Source organism: Neofelis nebulosa, chromosome 7 (assembly GCF_028018385.1).
Source record: "Neofelis nebulosa isolate mNeoNeb1 chromosome 7, mNeoNeb1.pri, whole genome shotgun sequence".
NCBI classification, from domain to species: Eukaryota; Metazoa; Chordata; class Mammalia; order Carnivora; family Felidae; genus Neofelis; species Neofelis nebulosa.
In genome coordinates this window covers 127,138,821-127,154,729 of record NC_080788.1, presented here as the reverse complement: position 1 = coordinate 127,154,729, position 15,909 = coordinate 127,138,821, and positions in this window count along the sequence as shown.

Here is a 15,909-nt window from a genome sequence, read left to right as displayed (position 1 = left end):
TGCCCCACCAAATTGCAGTTGCCTACCATCTTTGCTTACCAAATTTATGAGCTGTGAGTGTCCACGACCACTAACAGCTGTCTTGATTTTCCCTTGGTGCATAGCAATGTTGGTTGAAAAGAAATTCATAAGTGTTTGGCTTTGAAAAATCTTGGTGGCCTCCTGAGACTAGAACATGAAAAGAGAGAAGGTTTCTGTTTCCTTCAGATTTGATTTTAACAAGACCAGACTGACATAATTTTCCAACCAAATGGGATCACTTTAAATACCAGGATATGGTGGGGGGGGGGGGGAGGGTTCCTTACTATTTGACTTTAATATTTAGTTTTTTATCCAAAAAACATAAGACGTCATTTGGTAAATATTTAATATGCTGCTATAATATAGATAGTACTGTGTTAGGTCTTGCTGAAGACATAAAGAAAAATAAGAAGACTTGCTTCCAATCTGGTTATGACATATATATACATATATATGTAGATAGATATATAGATATAGATGATATAGATACAGATATAGATATGTATACTACATACATATATAAATAGATAGATATATATGTATTATATATATAAAAAAACCTCACAATATATGGCCACACACAGATTCAAAGAGGGTAATGGCAATATGTAAAAAGGAAGATTAAAGAAAGAGTGGCAACGCCAGAGAAAAATTAAAAGACATAAACTCTGAGTTGGCCCCTCAACCCAAAAAGCAAAGAGGATTTCAGATGATGGAGAGGATGGGTTTGGCAAATATGATTTAAACCAGTCACCTTGGGAAATATTAAGAGATCATGTTTACATGGTACATAAGGGTCAAATTTTAAAAGTCCTTAGAAATCAGGCTAAAGAATTTGGCCTTCATGCCATGAGCAAGAAAAAAAAAATCAAGGATTTTGAATGATGAAGGAACATCAAAGAAGTGATATCGGGAGGGTCCATCTAGCAGCACTAGGGAGATCAGTTCAAAGGAGAGTAGCTTAGAAGCAGGACAGCCAATGGAATGAGCTTCCTGGGAAGGCACAAGGAGCATGAATACTCTCTGATAGCCCACTGATCCGGGTTCAAATCCCATGCACTAGCCGTATGGCCTCAAGCCATTTACCTAATTTCTGTTTGGTTTCACAGAGCCTCCATCGGCAAAACAGTAATAAAAAAGGAAAACTTTAACAAGTTTTTGGTCAAGATGAAATCAGCTAGCATATGGAAAGTGCCTTGCAAGTAAGTCCCTCAGTATTTGTTTATTGCAGAATGTCTTTATTTTGCCATCTCTCTTATAGGATATTTTGCTGATAATATGAGTCACGGTTGATAAGATTTTTTTCTTTCCACACTGGGAATATATTACTTCACTACTTTCTGGCTTCATTGTTTCTCATGAGCTATAAGTCATTCCTCATATCATTAGTCCCCTGGACACATTAGGTTACTACTTTCAAGCTTTTCTTTCCTTTTTGTTTTTTGGATTTTCAACAGTTTGTGGTATATATCTGGGTGCAGATCTTTTTGTTTATGTTTTGTTGGGCTTCTTTGAGCTCCTCATTCTATCATTTTGAAACTGATTGATTGGGCTCCTGTCTTTTAAGTAATATTTAAGTCAATCCAAACTTGTGAACTTTCTTCAATTTTTCATTTTAGCTTATTTAGCTTAGAACCAAATTTCCCCTTTGGTTGTTATATTTTTTTCCTTTTTTAATTTTTTTTATGTTTATTCATTTTTGAAAGACAGAGAGACAAAGCACAAGCAGGGGTGGGGCAGAGAGAGAGGGAGACACAGAATCCGAAGCAGGCTCCAGGATCTGAGCTGTCAGCACAGAGCCTGATGCGGGGCTCGAACCCACGAACCGTGATATCCGACCTGAGCGGAAGTCAGACACTTAACCAACTTAGTCAGCCAGGCATCCCTGTTGTCATAGCTTTCTCTGATATTTTACCTCACCAGCCACTTTATAAGTTACTCCACTTCTGTATTTTCTCTCAAAACTCAGAACAGATACAGTATGGGTTTCCATGCTGTAAAGAATTAATTTGTAAATTCTTTGATTACATTTAATAAGAGCTAGCATTTATTGATAACTCCTTACTAATCTCTAAGCATCTTGCTAAGTACTTTGCAAATATTCTCATGTAACTTCATCAAAAACCTATGAGCTATATATATACTAACATTATTCCATTTTACAGATGAGGAAACTGAGGCTCAGTGAAATTAAACAGCTTGTCTTAGATTATACATCTAGTAATGAGGTGAGCCCAGATTCAACCCAGCAGTCTGGTTCTTAAGCATCATGTGTTACTGCCTCGATTGAAACATGCTTATTTAATTTTATATTTCTTTTCCCAAAGGCAGAAATTTTTCTAAGTATCCAATCTTCATTATAACTTGAATATGATGAGAATGTGTATTACATTTCCATTGGAGCCTCTATTTGTATTCCCATGCAAGAGGTAATATCGCACTGTTTCATGTACCGTGACTTTGGTGAGAGATTATCTGGATACAAATATAGGTTCATTTCTTTGCTGCTTCTATGACCCTGACAAGTTATCTGAAATCTCTGTCTTGGTTTTCTCATCTTAATTCAGCATAACTAGAGTAACTACCTCATAAGATTTTATAAGAATAAAATGATGTTAAGTGATATAAAATTCTGAGACAATGTCTAGTACAAACTAAGCTCTCAGTAATATTAGAAATTATCATTATCTTGCAGCTCTCACATTGTACATATCTGGTTGCATCCTAATTTTTCCTGCTTGTCTGTCTCTCCTATTACATCATAAACCCCAAAAGTCAGGGGCAATATCATTTTCATCTTGGTAGCTGTAAGGTTTAGAAGTGTCTGAAATGTAGTAATAGTACATTAAGGGATGGATGGATAGACAAGTCTTTCTCAATGGGCAAACTAACATTTTACATCAAATGAGGCTTTAAGCCCAGAAAAGGATAACCAGGTGTTCTCTGTTAATTTCCAGAATACGTAAGTTCACCACATTCGTAGCAGTAAACTGCCGAAGGCAAAGACATCAACAAGTCCCTGCAAACAGAGACAGAGAGGTGCCTGTGGCCCCGTCTCATTACACATCTCCAACAAATCTAGTTTATGCAATTCCACAGAAGCTAATGAGAAGCAATGAGGACTAATGACCTAGAATATCTCTTGAATTCAGAATAATCTACACCAGTCTTACTGAGGGTCAAAGCACAAGCACATTTGGGAAGTTGTCTTCCCTTGTACATGTTTCATCCCCCTTCTCTTGTAATTAATCATCAGGTCACATTGCTCATCTCTCATCCTTGCCCAGCCCACATCTGCACTGAAAGACGTATCTGCATCCACATGCCATATTAGCCTCTTGAAAGGGCCTCACATTTGAAAATGTATTTAGTCCTAAAAGAAACAAATGAACCAGACAACAGAATAGCTCTGGACGGTAAACACAGACACATACACACAAAAGAGCTGACCGATTGGAATTCTCAGAAATACAGTTCAGCAAGCATGGAGTGACACCACTTGGGTTTGAAGTTCAGTTCCATTATTTGCTCCCTGTGCCTCTTTTTCATAAAGTCAGTTCTTTGAGCATCTGTTTCCTTATCTATAGTGAGGAGATAATAGTCCCTTTCTCACTGGCTTGATGTCGGCATTAAAGGAGATAATTGGGTAAAGCATTTGCACAATGTCTGGCATGAAATGAGCAATTATTAATATTATGATCCTACCATGTGTCGGGCCCTGGGAATATTTACAGGGAAGATACTTTGATGGAAATACACAAATGGTACAAGAGAAATACAGATAAGAGAACAAGGAAGGAAGAAAGCAATGTTACTGTCATTCTCATTTTATAGACATGGAAAGTGAGGTTTAGAGAAGATAGCAACCAGCAGTAGGTCAATGTCCTCAAAATTAGTTCAGCCAAATTCAACTTCCTACATGTCTAATTTGTTCTATTTATCAAATTTACTGATTTAATGAAAATTTTTTATAGTTTGAATAGATGAGGAAACTGAAAATCAAATAGGAATATTTTAAGAACTTTAGAAGGTTGAATTTTGATTTCTGCTAATAAAACATTTTTTTAAGCAGAACAGAAATGTCAGCATTTATTGTAAGAATCTTTCAGTTTCTACGGATTTCTAAGCTTATTTTAACATCATTTAACATCATTAACATCTAAGCTTATTTAACATCACATAACTGGTGTGGATTATTCTGAATTTCTGTTTTGTCAGATTTTAGCAATTTTAGGATTTTTTAGTCTATTTTTAAAATTCTTCCTTTAGGGGTGCCTAGGTGGCTCAGTTGCTTAAGCGTCCAACTTTTGGTTTTGTCTCAGGTCATGATCTTACAATTTGTGAGTTCAAGCCCTCCATCGGGCTCTGTGCTAACAGTGCAGAGCCTACTTGGGATTTTCTCTCTCCCCGTCTCTCCCCCATCCCCCCCAAATAAATGAATAAACTAAAAAAATTTTTTTTAATTCTCCCTCATATTTTCTGTTTTGTCAAAGAATATTAGCAGTACTAATCATTGTATCTGCCATAAAAGATTTTGAAAGTCACTTTCTTTAGATGCTTTGAACTTTTTCATCCTTTTACATCTGGTATTTCAATAAATAACAGTACATTGGCCTACCCTAGTTATCTCTTATCAGCAAACAAAGTTTCTGCATTTCCTATGAGGTTTTTTTTTTAAGAATAAGATTATTCTTATTTCTTTAAGATGCTCTTGGATTTAAGTTTAAATTTTAATTGAATTTATTTATTTATTTATTTATTAATTAATTTTAATTGAATTTAAATGCTTAATGTGATTAAATCTTTCTTTAATAAAAATAACTGAAAATTAGACTTAATTTAAAATAGACATAATTCCATTTCAAGTTGAAATTCAATTCAATTTAAAATTAAAATTTAATTTAAAATTGTGATATTTCACATGCTATTGAATTTAAATTTAAATTTTAATTGGCTAGAGATACAAACTGAAAGCTGATATGCCATTTAAGATGTTGGCAACAGAATATTAAAAGTGATTTAAGTTTGAAAAAACATAAAATGATAGTCAAAAGCATCCAAATTCAAATCCAAAAGAAGGAGTGGAAACAATTCCAACGTGTATGAAACGTCAAAATATCAGTTGGAAGGTAATATTTTTTATAGGAACTTTTAATCATTTTTAAGTTCTTTGACCATGTGGTCAGCTAGCATATCAACTTTAGTGTAAATCATACTTTTGCTAAACTTACTAATATTTTGTTAAAACTTTCACAAGAAAATTTGGTAAAAACTGGTTATTTGGTTAACAAATCATCAATAGACTTGACCTGCTTTCTAGAGAACTTGCTTAAGGTCACATATTGATAGTACTGAAACCAAAATCTACCTAAGACACTGATAATGTTCCTTTCGGTGCACCATTTCAGAGAATATGAGGCCAACAGAACTCAACTGGAAAGTCTACTTTAGCAAGTTTTACCAGATGCCAGGCAAAATGAAAGTATGGTTTTGAACACATAATCAGAAAATTAAGAAACATGTAATGGGCTGTTTCCAGATATTTAATGTAAAAGAACAAACCTCTTTTTTATGTCTTCCATCCACTTTCTTGGCTAAATGTTATCTCCCAAACATCCATTAACAACAACAACAACAAAGTAAGCTTTATGTCCAACATGGGGCTTGAGCTTATGAGCCTGAGACCCTGAAATCAAGAGTCCACGTTTTCTACCTGCTGAGCCCGCCTGGAGCTCCTGTTAAACATCCTTTTAATCAAACAGGAAGGGAGTTCCATTTTCTGGTTCCCCAATTGTTCATTAAAAAGTATATTATTTAGCTTTTAAGGAGACAGACTTGGAAACATGCCGTAATATTTTTTATTGTCCATTTCACTCCTTAAAGGAGTTGGTAAAATGCTCTCTTTTAGGAGAAAAGCAAGACGATGCAAGGAGAAAAACACATTTTGATGGGTACCCAAAGAAACAGAAAAACAAACAATAGTTGCCTCTTTCTTCCAGAATTTAACAGTTTTGTCTCGTTATTTTGAATATATGGTTCCTGTTTAGGAAACTCCTGTCACCCATGTTTGTGATAAAATGTTACTAAAATACATATTTATACTATCTCTTTTCAAGAGTTACATAAACCCCTACTTATTTACAGAAAAATGTCATACTTTTCAATGATTTATTTCCTTTCTGTAATAAAAAGCATTTTAGAAAAAGCCAAGAAAATTAGGAGCGCACGGGACGATGCACCACACATTGTGTGTAGGTGTTCAGTAAATGGTATTTTATGTCGATAAGGAGGAGGAAGAAAGAAAGGAGGGGGAAGTGTAATTCTAAGTACATTTGCGTTCTTAATTTATGCTTCAAGACAGAATTATTTAGTCACACCTCTGTATTTAATGTAAAATCGGTGATGAGGCAATCACTAAAATGTAAATCAGGCAGAAGAGAATAAGAACTAAGATCTACTTTTAACCATTTTCTTGGTGAGTAGAGAAGAAAATACCGTTTCACACATTCCACAATGGATGTGTTTTAGGAATTCAGAGGGTTGGGGATTTTTTTTTTTTTATGTCCCAGGGCTTGTCAACATGATTGCCATTTATGTTACCAATGGTCAAGTAACTAGTCTTATTTACTTATTTAACGTTCCAGGTAATATTACCACCACTATTTTATAGATACGGAAACAAAATCAAAGAGGTTAAGAACTTGTCCACATCTAATGGCTTATAAGCAAAAGAGTCAGAACTTGGTAGATCTAATTCCAGAGACTGAATGGAAGCAGATTATTTTTTATTCCAAGAGGAATATCTTGACAAAGAGTTTGGCCTGATCACCAAGCGTTATAAAATTCAAGGATTTTTTTCTCTCTTTCCTGTAAGCTGCCATAAAATTGCATCCCTGTCTTCCTTATATCGTATCCATTACATGAAGAAAGATCATAGGGCCGAGAGAAACTTGCAGCCAGGCTAAAGCACACACTTAGCCCTTAACCTTCACAGATAGACTCGCTGGCTCCACAGAAATAAGGCTTTTGGAGTCACAATTTTAGATGCCAATTTAACATTCCAAATGCTACTGAGGCAAGAATTTATTTTCACTATGACTCCTTAGTATTACTAGATGTGAGAAAGATAAAATTAAATGTGAACTCTCTAGTTCCCAGCCAGACTGTAAGTCTATGACAGGACATGAAATTCTGGGTGATTATACTGCCTCCTATGCCAGTGAAACTATTTCTTACACAATCCAGTGATAACATTCAGGTCCACACTCTAAGAGAAGGACCTTTTTTCTCCATTTCAAAACAGCTTACCTAATTTGCATTACAAAATGCACATACCAGGCACCACCGTGAAAATAATTCCCTCTTACTTCAGGCTGATGCAACCAATATTGTTTAATTTCCTAACATGTTCTACATGCAACTATCTCACAAGCCATTTTCAGTACCAGTGATCAAAATGCTGGGGATAAAAGTAGGGAAAAGGGGGGGATGATAAACTAAGAGAGTTAAGAAGGTTATTAATAGCTGTAGAATTAGACAGCCTTGCTGAATAAAAAGGACAAATTTGGCAGGTTCATAATTGCATCTGATTGATTGATGTGACAAATGTAACAATAGATGATGTACAGCAGAGTTCTAAACAGCAATAAGTTACATACATCAAAACATAAGAGCAGACGTTCTCTTTTATTCTCTTTTAACTTTAGCTTAATCTTTGAAACTTTACCTGATTCACGGACCTCAATGTCTGGCTTTTCTTTTCTGGAGATGGGCTTTAGCTTGGGAGTCAGGGTGGGCTGGAAAGAGGGTCCCTTGCTGTCATTGCCAAGAATCCCAGGGAATCAATAGTCAAAATATAAGTTGGAGAGAGCCAAAGATAATGAGCTGGGAAAAAGAGAACAAGTAAGCCAGTAGCTGAATAGCAAATATGAAACAGAATTGGGGCTTAAAGCACAGAACCAAGGGTAGAAGATAAGAGTGATGAAGTAGGAACTTTGAGTAATGGCACCAGGAGTCAGTGTAAGTGAATTCTGAAACAGAAGCCATTGGTCTACGTGGTCCTAAAAGCCTAAGGCCATGATGGCAGAGCAATAATGGTTAACAGGTCAAAGAGACAGAGGACACAAAGCTGAACTAATGATATCTTATAATCCTCAAATTCAAGTGCCAATGGAATTCATAGAAGAGAATCTCAAAAATAATTACCAAAATTAATTTTATGTTTCATACATGGAATATAAAACAGTAGATGGAATTCTGCCAGACATGGGTTAAGTTGCAAGCTCTTTCTCTCACTATTGTGTGCTTTGGTTAGTAATGTTGCCTATCTAAAACTCAGCCTCCTGAGAATAATAATAGTGTTTACCTCACAAGGTTTTAGAAAGACAAAACAGTATAATTCACATAAAGTGCTGAAAATATTACCTATTACATAGAAAGTGCTATGTCCTTTTTTTTCCCTTAAGAACAGCTTTATTCCAGTATAAATGACCTACAATAAACTACACATATGTAAGCTGTACAATTTGGTAAGTTTTAACATATGTATTCTTGCATATAACCAGCTCTATAATTAGGAAAATGAACATACCCATAGAAACTTATATAGTATGATTGATACACACACACACACACACACACACATACACATATTAAAAATATCATATAGTATATACTATGTATTCCTTTTTTTGAGAAAGAGGGAGTCTAGCTTCTTTCATAAGTTCAAGACCACTGGATTTGCTAGGAGAATTCACAGGACTTAACTGCCCATAGCTATGACTTACTGTAGCAAAAAGGATACAAAGTATAATAAGAAAAGGAAAAGATGCATGAAGTGAAGTCCTGAGGAAACAAGAGTCCTCTCCCAATGAAGTCACACAGGACACACTTAATTCCCCTCCCCCAGCCTGGCAACAAGTTATAACAACACATATGTGTCATGTTAACCGCCAGGGAAGCTTATTAGAGACTCAGTGCCCAAGGCTTTTATTGGGGGTTGGTTGTGTAGGCAGCACCTGCCCAGAATGTTTCAACCTTCTAGACTCTCAAAAGAAAAGCAAGCGGTTCAACATAAACGATACTGTTTGTGCAGTTTAGGTACACCGAGTCCTTCTTAACAATTCTGGGGATGGTGAGAACACTCGTGAAATCCAAGTTCCCAGGCACAAGCCAAGGCCAACCAGTTCAGCAGGCCTTTGTAAGAAAGCAGTCTCAGGCCTGTCAGTGTTAACCTTTCTCTGAACATTTACTCACATGTTGTATATATAGTCCATTCATTTTCATTATTGAATAGCATTCCATTATACATTAGACCTCCTTATCCTTGAGGTATGCATTCCAAGAACTCCAGTGGATGTCTGCAATGATAATGAACCATATATATATATTTATATATATATATACTATGTTTTTCCTATACATATGTACTAATAATAAAATTTAATTTATAAATTGGACACAGTAAGAGATTAACAATAGCTAATAATCAAATAGAACATTTATAATAATATATTATAATAAAGGTTATGCGACTGTAGTCTTTCTCTCAAAATATCTCATTGTACTGTTCTCACCCTTCTTCTTGTGATGATGTGAGATGATAAGATGCCTACATAATGAGATGAACTGGGGTAAGTACCACAGGCATTGCCACATAGCATTAGGCAACTACTGATCCTCTGATGATACGTCAGATGGTCTTCTGGACCTTGGTTGACCACATAACTGAAACCACAGAAAGAAAAGCCTTGGATACAGGGGGCTACTGAACATCTATACAACATTTTCTTTATCCATTCCCCTCTTGATAAACAAATAGGTTTTTTCAGGTTTGGGGCTATTATAAATAAAGCTGCTGTGAACATTCACGACCTAGCCTTTGTATAAACGTATGTTTTCACTGCCCTTGGGTAAGTAGCTGGGAATGGAATGGCAGGGTCATTTGGTAGGTGTATATTGAACTATGTACAAAACTGTCAAGCTGTTTTTCAAACTGGGGGTACCATTTCACATTATTACTATCAGTGTATGAAAGTTCCATTTGTTTCACATCTTACCAAAACTTAATATTCTCATTCTTCTTCATTTTTGACTTTCTAATAGGTTTGCAGTGGTATCTCATTGTGGTTTTAATTGGCATTTCCCAAGTAACTCATAGTGTTGAGTATCTTTTTATGTGTTTATTTGCTATCCACATATTTTTTGTAAAGTGTCTATGCAAACATCTTGCCCATTAAAAAAAAAAGTTGTTTCTTTTCTTACTATTGAATTTTGAGAATTTTTATATATTATGGATGAAAGTCCTTTGTCCTATATGTGACTTGCTGATATTTTTTCCCAGTCTATGGCTTTTCTTCATTTTGCAGATTGTCTTAATTTTGGAGACAATCAACTTCTCAATTTTTTCTGCTGAGCATAGAGCCTTTTGTACCTTTTCTAATTACCATTTCTTTTTCGTGGTGAGAATATTTAAGATCTACTTTCTTAGCAACTTTCAAGTATCCAACACAGTACTATTAGCTATAATCACCATGCTATCCATTACATCCCCAGAACTTGTAGATCTTATAATGGGCCATTTGTACCAGTTGACCAATATCTCCCCATTTCTTCCAAAACACTGTGTCAGTTCTGAACACTCCTCTCTAATCATTTTGGATGGTTATTTCCCCAGCCTCAGTAGTTCCTCATACATGCACCGATCAACACTCGGGAAAAGACTTGATAGGGGCCTTCATATCTCTATGGCTCTCTCCTGTCTGTGGCTGCAGCTCCCTTGGCTTCCCCAGACTCCCAGCTCCGTCTTTTTGACTGAGGAAGAACTCAGTTACATTCCTCTCCCCTTAGTCACAGCCTAGACAGCATTCAGGAAATTTTAGGGCTTATTTTATTTGTCCTTTGTTGATCAACATCTCAAAAATAGTCATTTCATAAACTTTGACTAGTTTTTAATTATTTCAGATAAGAGAGTAAATTTGGGCCCTATTTCTTCATCTTGACCAGAAACCCCATGTACTTTTTTATATCTACATCTTGATACACAAATTATTGAATTACATAAATAAATCTGTCTGTAATTTATTACAAGGTATTTAAAAAGCATTAAAGGCAACCTATTTGTATATGTTTATAGGTTTTAAAACAGAGAGAGATCTTAGAGAAACTCTATTCCAAAGGCTTCAAAATGTGTCAGTAATGTGTTTTTCTTTTTAACTGTAGGCCACATGATCAAAAGTCCATGTAAACAGAGGGACACCTGTATGGCTCAGTCAGTTAAGCATTTGACTCTTGATTTCAGCTCAGGTCATGATCCCGGGGTCGTGGGATCAAGCCTGGTGTCAGGCTCCATGCTCAGCTTGAGGCTCCCTCTCTATCTGGCTCTGCTCTTCTCCCCCACTCACACTTTCTCTCTCTCTCTAAAAGAAAAAAAAAAGTCCATGTAAAGGTGGACTACATAAAGTTTACTTTGTTGATGAGAACAATAAACAGAGAAAATCCATCACTAGCATACAAGTATAGGATATAATAGGTCAGCTAGTGCATATCAAGCTTTATTCATACTATTTTACCCTTTTGTCAGCTGTCTTTCATAGCGTCCCAGTTTCTGGTTGTTATTTTGGTGCAATTAAACTGAGGCAGCTCAAAATTATATAATTAAATATATTCAGCTTCAATTAAAAGTGATCACAGATTCAAAGTTATTATCATAATATCTGGTAGCAATAACACAGGAGCACAAATAGCCTATCAGTTGATGAGTACCAGGTAACTATTGAAAAATAGGGGAAGGGAAATGGGCAGGTAAAACATTTTTCATAGGATACATTCAATCAAGAAGACATGACAGAGAGCTTGCATGTAATGCAATGCCCTCCTTTTACAGATGAGGAAACTGAAACTCAAACTAATATAACATCCACAATCACACAGTTGGAATGTGACTAAATATGGATATGAATTCAAATCATTTGATTCTAATTACTGATTGTTAATTTACCTGCCAGTTTGCTCAAAATGAAATTTGTTTCTTTAGTATGGAACAATTCTCTATGTAAGAATTTGGGATCCAGAGAGAAGCCAGTGTTGAGTCACAAAGCATTAATTATTCACATTGTCATGAGGCGTCTCATACATGATAGTTGCTGTTTGGGGGGGGGGGGGGTGGGGGGAAACCCTCGTTCATTAACTACTGTTTTTTGAGCATCTTCCCCATGCATTCATCCTCTTAGGTGCTAGGGTTACAGAGAAGAACAAGACAGAAATCCTTAAGGATTTTACCTTTTAGTTGCAGGGAGGGGGTAGAATGCAGACAAAACACAAGTACAGAAATATAAGATCAAACAGTGATGAGTGAGTGATACAGTGAATATAGTGATGGAAAATATCTGTCAAGGAGAATGGTACAAATGGATCGATTCATGACACACATTGGAGGTAGGACTCATTGGACTTTTTAATGGAGTATATGAGGGGAGTGAGGGAGGGAAAGAAATGAGATATGGGGGATGATGGTGATGAGAAAGAGCACCTAGGGAGGAATTGGATAGAAAAAGGAGTCAAAATTTCTGTTTTGGCTTAACTTAGTGTGAGGTACCTATTAGAACAGTCCTTCTCAAACATTAACACGCACAGAAATCACCTGGGGATCTTGTTAAAATGCAGATTCTAATTCAGTAGGTTTTGGGTGGGCCCTAGATCCAACATTTCTGACATTTCCCAGGTAATGGCAATGATGCTGATACACAGATCATGCTTTGAGTAGCAGGACCTTAGACAACCAAGTTGAATGCAGGTAGAACAGAAATCTGGAGTTCTGTACAAGGGTAAGAGATTGAGTTATAAAACTTGGGGAACATTGAATACATTCTTTGAAGAAAGTCCAAGTGAATTGAAAATATATGGAAGAATGAGCAAACCAGAGAGTTTAAGGGGACATCCTATAAAACTTAGTAGAGAATGTATAAGAAGCTGGCATGTGTACAGGTGCAAAAGAAGTTAAAAGAGAGAAAGGAACTGTGGTAAGGCTCAGGAAACAGAGATAGGCCTGGTTGTTGCATCCTAGATCTACTAGGCAGGTAAGATGACAAAGGCTCCCTCTGATTCCCTTTTCACTAATCCTATCCTGATTCATCCTAGAAGAATCATTTGGAATTTTAGAATAAAAAAAAAAAAATCTGGGAAAGCTTGGAGTGAAAAACAGAAGGCAAAGCCAAAATGTCATTAGAGTTTGATTGGTGAATTCCAAATACAAAACTAACAGCTTAAAAATTAATCCTAACGCTAATGGCTAACTGGGCCATTTGGGGGGAAGTGGAGAAATAGGAGCACATCCAGGGACTGAAGAAGTTACAACTATTGCTGAATTTTGACTGAACTCTAAGTTAAAAAAGAAGAAGATCCCCTAAAGGGCCATTCAAAGCATTTAAATTTGAGCTCACCAAAGCATGTACTAATGTTTTAACAGCTGGAGTGGTTAAGCATTCTTCTGTTTTAGCAGTTTTAATAGCTGATGACAAGAGGGCAAGGTTAGACACCCAGAGAGTTCCACAGCCTCACGGGCAACACCTGAAGTGAGCGAGAGTCTGTTTGGATGGGACGGAACAGTGTCTTCTGAAGAACAACAAAAAAAAATGTTTAATAGACTGTTCTATATATTTAAAGTGGATTTGCCCTTTACTTAAACTTGACCAGCAGACTCCACAAAAGCTCTAAGCAATAATACTGCAATTGCTGGGTTGCAAAAAGGGAAGCAGATCACCATCAATGAACATGTATCTAGTGACTATAGCAGGAGAGCACGTCTGTTCTGTGTTCAGACAGACACCACATAAAGCAAAATGGGGATTTGGCCATAAAGTGAAATAGGGATTTAGTAATTATCCGGTCCATTCAGTCAAAGCAGGAGGCAAATTGGAAAGTTGAGGAACTGGATTAGGCTCTGTTTCCCTCTCTCTTGCTAATGTAAGCTCTATGTCCTATTGTGCCCATTAATCTACAAACTTTCATGTCTCTATGTCTTCTACCTTTTATAGGGGCCTCCAAATAAAAAATGACATAGATGTCCTCCCAGGAGCACGGTATCTGGTAGAGCAGATGTTATACATTCTCTATGTAAATATGAGACAGTTCCAGAGCTGTGGTATTCAAACTGTACCGGTTAACAACCCAGAGGGCTTGTTAAACCAGGGGTTGCTAAGCCTCACCGCCAGAGTTCCTGAATCTGCAGGTTGGGGGGCAGATTTTGCATCTCCAGTAAGAGCCCAGGTATTGTTGCTGCTGTTGGTCTGGTGATTACACTCTGAGAACCACTGTTTTAGGGGATGGCAGAGAGTGCTTTTGGCTGAGGTCCTCAGGGATAGCTTCACTGAGACAGTTAACCATCAGCTGGGTCTTAAGGGTTGAAGAGTGCAGCATGGAAAATGAGAGAAAGGGCATTTTAGAAATGAAAGTAGTGCACCAATTAATAAGGTAAAATCACAAGGACTTTCCCCCTTCCCCTACATTTTTGTGGTCCTTGAAAATCTAGAAATAAAAGACAGACAATAAAGATACTTCCATTTTCATAATGCTTAAAAAATTCAAAACAAGCATAATTTCAAAGGAGTTTCTCCTACTACAACAACCTCTCTAATATTCATTCCTATTTTTTTTTTTTTGCTGCTTCATCACAATGACAATCCACATTCAAGAATAAACAAAGGCATCCTTAACCAAAATACTAGAGAAGCTTTGGGGACTTTTCTTCTCAGGGCCTAATTTTCTTCTTAGACATTCATAGTCACTATTTCTATTGTATTGTCCTCTGACTACATATTAATTGAAGCCTTTGTCACTTTTTTTGCTATTGTCCAGGATACTTACATTTAAGAAAAAGGAGAGATAAAAATACTCTTTAATGAAATGAAAAAAAAATTAGAGGGCTATAAAACAATATAGATGAGCACAATGCAGAATACAATACAATGGTTATTAAATCAATTATTGAAACAGCAATGAAAGAACCAGAAAAAAAAAAACCCAAGATATTATTCAAATGCTACTCAAGGCATTGCATCCTCAAAGAAAAAAAAAAGTCTGACCCTTAGTTCAATTTTGGAAAGAAGAGAAAAAAGAGACATAAATATTCTGCTTTTTAATTTGTGAAAGCATAGTTTACCTCAATTCTGACAACCAAGGGTCCTCAGTACAAAGCCATGGAGAAGGAAATATTTGGAGAACAGTGAGTGGTCATGTCTCCCTAGAGCCCAGATATGACACTGAGAACAATAGAAAATAAACTGAAAATGTAAATTGAGGCCAGATTATTTATAGGACTTGAGATGCCTAAAGTGAAGAATCAAACTGTATTTCTACCAAGAGAAAATTATCTTCTACCAGAACTATAGCCACCTGAAAGAGAAACAAACCAAGACAGTACCATAGTAGATATCAGATATATTTGTCTACTCAGCACCCCTCTTTCTTTTTGGAAACTGTTCCTTTCCTACTCCATGTTGTCCAGCTCAGCCACAGTGCCTCACCTTCCCATAGAAGCTTACAAGATGCACACAAGACCTGACCCGTCACTGTCCCCCATTCCTTAAGCCACAGTGAGCACTTTACCAAGACAGAAACTATCAATTTTCCTTCCAAGAAAATGTTACATAAAATTTGGAATGGAGTACTTCCTTTTGACTCTTATACCATAGGCTATGAGCTTAGGGCCACCATCAGCCCATCACTTTGAAGAACACAAGGAGAAGCAGAGTCTAGAGATGGGGGCAGAGGTGGGGAGCTGACACCATCCTTTGAGGTCCCCAATCTAACAGAGGCAACCCCAAAGCACCCCTTTAACTTACTGTTTCTACACACCAAATTCTCACCTTTGTCTTCCTTAAGTCAGTTTGA